The sequence below is a fragment of the Lygodium microphyllum genome, chromosome 30, assembly GCF_053477565.2.
Source record: "Lygodium microphyllum isolate KBCC chromosome 30, Lygodium_microphyllum_v1.1.10, whole genome shotgun sequence".
NCBI lineage: Eukaryota > Viridiplantae > Streptophyta > Polypodiopsida > Schizaeales > Lygodiaceae > Lygodium > Lygodium microphyllum.
Genome location: NC_141164.1, coordinates 567,501 through 574,872, shown reverse-complemented (window position 1 = coordinate 574,872; position 7,372 = coordinate 567,501). Strand labels below are relative to the sequence as shown.

At 50.0% G+C, this 7,372-nt stretch overlaps 1 non-coding gene and 1 pseudogene across 1 annotated transcript; both read left to right on the top strand.

The window, feature by feature from the left end:
- The first annotated feature begins 5,295 nt into the window (after nucleotides 1-5,295).
- Nucleotides 5,296-6,718, top strand: LOC148009462 (18S ribosomal RNA; annotated as a pseudogene).
- A 265-nt stretch (nucleotides 6,719-6,983) lies between these two features.
- On the top strand, nucleotides 6,984-7,136 carry LOC148009461 (5.8S ribosomal RNA). Its single transcript, XR_015689803.1, has one exon. It is a non-coding gene; the product is annotated as a 5.8S ribosomal RNA (ribosomal RNA).
- The last annotated feature ends 236 nt before the right edge of the window (nucleotides 7,137-7,372 follow it).

Here is a 7,372-nt window from a genome sequence, read left to right as displayed (position 1 = left end):
CCCCTCCCCCTCCCCAATATGACATAACATCTCCCCCCATGACACGATGCGACGCGACGCGCCCCCCTCCCCAACATAACATGACATACCCCCCTTTCCCCCTGACACAACATGACACGACGTGATGCGACGCGGTGCGCCCCCCTCCCCCTCCCCAACATAACATGACATCCCCCCGTCCCCCCCCATGACACGACGCGATGCATCCCCCTCCCCCTCCCCAATATAACATGACATCCCCCCCCCATGACAGGATAGGATGTGACGCACCCCCCTCCCTCTCCCCAACATAACATGACATCTCGCCCCCTGCCCCCCATGCCACGACATGACGCGACATGCCCACCTCCCCAACATGACATGACATCCCCCCTCCCCCCCCATGACATGATGCGATGTGCCCCCTTCCCCTCCCAAACATGACATGACATCCCCCCCCACCCCATGACAGGACACGACGCGACGCCCCCCCCTCCCCCTCCCCAAAATAACATGGCATCCTCCCCCCTCCCCCCCATCACATGATATGACGTGACGTGCCCCCCTCCCCCCTCAACACACACCATACCATGTCGCGACACGCCCTCCCCCCCCTCAATACATACACCCACCCACCATGTCGCGATGCCCCCTCCCCCCCCATGCCACGACACGACGTGACGCGCCTCCCTCCCCAACATAACATGACATCCCCCCTCCCCCCCCATGACATGATGTGACACGCCCGCCCCCTCCCCAACATAACATGACATCCCCCCCTCGCGCCCCCCCCATGACACGATGTGACGTGACGCGCCGCACCCCCCTCCCCCTCCCCATCATATCATGACATCCCCCCTCCCCCTTGACATGACACGACGCGACACACCCCCTCCCCCTCCCCAACATGACGTGACATCCCCCCCTTCCCCCCCGCGACCCATGACATGACACGAGGCGACGTGCTCCCCCCTTCCCCCCTCAACACACACCACATCATGTCGCGACACTCCCCCCCTCCAAAATCCCCCCCCCCTTCAACACACACCACGCCATGTCGCGACGCGGCCTTCGCCCCCTCCAAAGTTCGCCCCCCCTCCAAAATTTGGCCCCCCTCCAAAATCCCCCCCCTTCCCCCCTCAACACACACATCCCCCCCCTTCGAAATTCGCCCCCCCCCCCACCCCTCCAAAATTCGGCCCTCCCCCCTTCCCCCCTCAACATGCACCACGCCATGTCGCGACACACCCTCCCCCCCTCCAAAATTTCCCCCCCCTTCCCCCCTCAACACGCCATGTCGCGGCGCGCCCTCCACCCCCCCCCCCCCCCCCAAAGAAATTTCGGGCTTTGTAGGTATGCCTTGCCGTTGGAGCCGATTGCACCTATGAGGATAGTGGTGCTTGCTCCATTGAAATAGTCCTTGGAGATCCAAGGGAGGGTGAGGTGAGGCGTATGGTCCCCGCATCCATCTTGTCCGCGAGGAGTGTCTCATGAGCAAATGCCATGTACCCCTCGTCAAATGGCTAGGCTCAAGCAACTTGTGGTGATCCTTGCGAGGACATCGCGTCGTGGCGGTCAACATGTGCCCACTATGCGGTGAGGAGTGAAGTGCGGTGCCTTGAACACGTGTCTCGTTGGTGGCGAGATCGTGTTCAAGCTCCATGGTTCTCAATGCTAACGACGAATCTCGTGGTGAATATTGTGCGGCTTGTATCGATACGGATGGACCGAAACCGATGGAACGATGTGATCGAGGTGCTTCTTCGTCGGCGGGGCTTGTTCCTGGTGGGGTTGAGTGTACCTCATGATGGGCTCTTGTTGACGCGAAACGGTGCAATGCATGAGCATCTCCATCGTTTTTCGACTCGACACGAGCTCGGAATGTGGCAGACAAGACAACATGGAGCACGCCTTGTGCATGGTGGTGGCAATGGGCCATGCATGTACTCATGTGCGGCTTTGTCCATGGTGGGAAATGAAAGCATGCCCTCATCCCATCCCTATTTGTCGTTTTCTTTTTCTCCCCGTAAACTCTCGAGCCTTCGTGCTCCTCCCCTCTTTCTCTTTACATTAAGAACAACACATTGGTGATGAGGTCGTGCCTTTTTTCCCCGTAGCCACACTTGATGTGGAGTCGGAACGCGCAGCAGCGGTGCTACTCGTGTGATGAAAGATAGCTACCTGGTTGATCATGCCAGTAGTCATATGCTTGTCTCAAAGATTAAGCCATGCTTGTACTATGAAACTGCGAATGGCTCATTAAATCAGTTATAGTTTCTTTGATGGTACCTTGCTACTCGGATAACCGTAATAATTCTAGAGCTAATACGTGCACCAACTCCCGACTTCTGGAAGGGAAGCATTTATTAGATAAAAGGCCGATGTGGGCTTGCTCGGTAATGTGGTGAATCATGATAACTTCCCGAATCACATGGCCTCAGCGCCGACGATGCTTCATTCAAATTTCTGCCCTATCAACTTTCGATGGTAGGATAGAGGCCTACCATGGTGGTGACGGGTGATAGAGAATTAGGGTTCGATTCAGGAGAGGGAGCCTGAGAAACGGCTACCACATCTGTTGAGAATCAGCAATCACACTCAAACAGCCTCTTTGTATGGAGTCTCAGGGTCAAGGATATGCAGGCTAACTTATCCCATATGCACAATGGTGCCTACTGCAGTTTCCTACTTTCCTATAAAGCATTGTACTTGCTTCCTTTCTTAACGCAATGATAGTACTCTTTTCATTTCAGTAAAGTGTCAATGTCATTGTCCACATACACAAGATTGTGTTTATGAGTCCAAGTCTCAATCTTGGAACCTAATTCACTTGTGTAACAAACAGTGTCCATTCCATCATGAGTCTACACTTCTCCTTCCATCCTCCATAGCTTCCGGTTATGTCATGCTCTAGATCCCGCATTTCTAACATGGTATCAGAGCCCAGTTGGGCATGGCATTGCTTCTCCAGCCTCTCTTGATTCTTCTGAACCTCCATCCAGCTCAGTGTCAGTGTATGACTTCTTTTCTCAACTCTACTCTCACTGAAGCTTCCATGGCAGCCATAGCCAACAGCACCCTGTCAGATTGAACTGCTTATATCTCACTCCACAGGTCAAATCTCTTGGAGCTTCCTTCTGGAAAAGTATTCCCCAACTCATAAAGCTTCCCTTATCACATCAATCCAGGACATTGGACCATCTGGAGCTCAGCATTGTGAAAATCCCCAATCTCTGCTCTGTGTCTGCCATAGCCAGACAGGGCCTACCTTGCTTGGAGCTTCCATAACTCTTCAATCAGACCATTTCAGCCCACGATTTCTTCTGGAGAGTTGTTCCTCTGCTCAAGGCGCTTCATCTTGGCACAATAATCGATGACATTGATGCTCCCTGGCTCCAGCATTGTAGAAATTCACTGTCGCTGTCCAGATCTGCGCCGATTCTGTTCGTGGCCTCTGCGTGCGCCGTACAGCCCGCGATCTGGACAATCTCCATGGGGCTTTGGTAGCCCATGACATAAGCTTCCTAGATATGTAAAAAGTTTTGAAAATGATGCACTGTAGCTCCTGCAATCAGCAAAAAACCAGGCCCCTGTCTCAGAAACCCTAATTCCACCATAGCCAAAAGCTTCAAAATCTTGACATTTTTCACTGTTTCTCTCACTGAAGTTATCAACAGTGATTTTAATCACTGAGCAATACTCTCTGAAGTTCGTTAAAGTACTGTCACTCAGATATGAAGGCATCAGCATCAAATCAAGAAGGGGAAGATCACTTGGAGTAAAAGACTTTTGCAGATTTGGTATTCATTGACACTCAGTTAGTGCTTTTTAGCACTTGTGTCTCTCAATCAATTCTTCTGTTGCTCAAATCTAATAAAGTATGAAGTTGATTTGCTACTGTTCCCGTAAATCTAACATGGGCAAAGACTCGCCAAATGCTCGATTCAAAGGAGTCGGATTCCACACTTGGCAAACCCGCATCAAGCTCATCCTGATGAAGAAGGGTCTCTGGGCCATCACAAATGGCAAAGAGAAGAAACCGCGGGACGCGGACCTTGCAACTACTTGGCAAAAGAATGATGACAGAGCCCAGGCCATTATCAAATTGGAGCTAGATGACAGTTATATCCATCATGTGGATAACTGTGAGACCTCACAGGATACATGGAAAAGACTTGACACCCTGTTCGGTGCACAATCTAAATCATCAAAGTATGGTATCCTAATTGAATTCTTCAGGCTTGAAATGAAGTCTAGCACATCACTTGCCACACATCTTAATTACATGGAAGGACTCCTAACCCAACTTGCAAGAATCAACATTAAAATGGATGAAGATGTTTGCATCGGTGTTCTACTTAAGAGCTTGCCTCCTGAATATAATAATGTATCAACAACTCTAATCAACATGCCAAATCCTGAACTTATTGATATCCAGGCATCACTGTTAGAAGAAGAAAAGAAGCTAAAAACTAAAGAAGAACCAAGTACCTCTAGAGATGAGCATGCATTATATGTTGGCAACAGGTATAAAGGCAAGAAAGATCAGCTCTTTTGTGACTTCTGCAAAAGGACCGGACACACCGAGAAGTTCTGCCACGCAAGAAAGAGATCCCAAAAGGCCTATCTAGTCGCAGTCAAAGAAGAAGAAGAAAATGGAGCAAAGGAAGAAGAAGATGAAGATGAAGACCACCAGGATCGGAAGGACAAGACTCATCAGTCCTTGTACTCTCATAATTCTGATAGACTGTTTTAATAGCCTTGTATTTTCCTTGCCCTAATGCTTCCTGCCATAAGCTTTGTAAAACTCCTTATGTAACTTGGCATTACAGTCCCTGTACACTTTGTGAGGCCCCTGTTACAGCCTCTGGATGTTCACCATGTTTATGGTACCCACACTTAGCTTTTTCTGCAACAGCCTCTGGTGTTTTGCCATGTCTGTGGTATGCCCACACTTTGCAGGTGGTTCTCATTACAGCCTCTACACACTTTGTGCCTTTCCTAGTTGTGATTGAGGAGGGGTGTTGAGAATCAGCAATCACACTCAAACAGCCTCTTTGTATGGAGTCTCAGGGTCAAGGATATGCAGGCTAACTTATCCCATATGCACAATGGTGCCTACTGCAGTTTCCTACTTTCCTATAAAGCATTGTACTTGCTTCCTTTCTTAACGCAATGATAGTACTCTTTTCATTTCAGTAAAGTGTCAATGTCATTGTCCACATACACAAGATTGTGTTTATGAGTCCAAGTCTCAATCTTGGAACCTAATTCACTTGTGTAACAAACAGTGTCCATTCCATCATGAGTCTACACTTCTCCTTCCATCCTCCATAGCTTCCGGTTATGTCATGCTCTAGATCCCGCATTTCTAACAACATCCAGGGAAGGCAGCAGGCACGCAAATTACCCAATCCCGACACGGGGAGGTAGTGACAATAAATAACAACACTGGGCTTTTATAAGTCTGGTAATTGGAATGAGTACAATCTAAATCCCTTAATGAGGATCCATTGGAGGGAAAGTCTAGTACCAGCAGCCACGGTAATTCCAGCTCCAATAGCGTATATTTAAGTTGTTGCAGTTAAAAAGCTCGTAGTTGGATCTCGGGGCAGGGCGTGTGGTCCGCCTCCTTTGGTGTGCACTGATCACCCCGCCCTTTCTGTCGGAAACGAGCTCCTGGACTTAATTGGCTGGGACATGGATTTGGAGATGTTATTTTGAAAAAATTAGAGTGCTCAAAGCAAGCCTATGCTCTGAATACATTAGCATGGAAAAATGCGATAGGACTCTGGTCTTATTGTGTTGGTCTTCGGGACCAGAGTAATGATTAATAGGGATAGTTGGGGGCATTCGTATTTCATTGTCAGAGGTGAAATTCTTGGATTTATGAAAGACGAACTACTGCGAAAGCATTTGCCAAGGATGTTTTCATTAATGAAGAACGAAAGTTGGGGTCTCGAAGACGATCAGATACCGTCCTAGTCTCAACCATAAATGATGTCGGATTGGCGGATGTTATTTTTATGACTTCGCCAGCACCTTATGAGAAATCAAAGTTTTTGGGTTCCGGGGGGAGTATGGTCGCAAGGCTGAAACTTAAAGGAATGGACGGAAGGGCACCACCAGGAGTGGAGCCTGCGGCTTAATTTGACTCAACACGGGGAAACTTACTAGGTCCAGACATAGTAAGGATTGACAGATTGAGAGCTCTTTCTTGATTCTATGGGTGGTGGTGCATGGCCGTTCTTAGTTGGTGGAGTGATTTGTCTGGTTAATTCCATTAACGAACGAGACCTCAGCCTGCTACCGAGTCACATGAAAGATCCTCTTCGTGGCCAACTTCTTAGAGGGACTATGGCCGTCTAGGCCATGGAAGTTTGAGGCAATAACAAGTATGTGATGCCCTTAGTTGTTTTGGGCCGCACGCGCACTACATTGATGAATTCAACGAGTTTACCACCTGGGCCGAGAGGTTTGGGTAATCTTGTGAAATTTCATTGTGATGGGGATAGATCATTGCAATTATTGATCTTCAACAAGGAATTCCTAGTAAGCGCGAGTCATTAGCTTGCGTTGACTACATCCCTGCCCTTTGTACACACAGCCCGTCGCTCCTACCGATTGAATGGTCCGGTGAAGTTTTTGGATTGCGGCGACACAGGAATGTCCGTGAGAACAATGCAAACCCTGGAATGTTCGTGAGGGATCATGCTCGGAGGCGCGGTCGGCATCCTTTCTCCCCTCGTCGATGTCGGGCGACAATGGGAGAGGCTATGCTTCGGGGTCATCCCACGACCGTGCGGGTGGAGGAGGAAGGAGGCACACCTTCGACCTCTCTCCCTTGCTCAAGGTGCTCCCCCTCTATCATGCCTGTTCAGGGACACCGCCGCCTTGATAAACCCTTTGCCCCTCCCCGCACGCGGGGGTGGCAGGAGGAACTTGATAAACCTTGTCTTATCTAAGATTCCTCCCCTCGGGAGGATAGAAAAACAAAACACAACGACTCTCAGCAATGGATATCTTGGCTCTTGCAACGATGAAGAACGCAGCGAAATGCGATACGTAGTGTGAATTGCAGAATTCCGCGAATCATCGAGTCTTTGAACGCAACTTGCGCCAGTGGCTTGTCCAAGGGCATGCCTGCTTAAGCGTCCCTAACTCCCCCACACTCTCTCCCCTTCTTCGGGGGAGAGGGTGGAATTGGTCGTCCGCGCTCCGACATGATGCCGCGGTTGGCTCGAATGTACCGGCAGCACCGTGCGGTGACGATGCTCCACAAGGGTGGTTCGTCTCCTTGTCGAGGTGGCGGCTATTTGCCGGTGCCTCTTCCTGGGTGCATGTGTTGGATCGGGCTCTTTCGAGCTGGGGCTTGCCTTCGGCGACCCGAAAT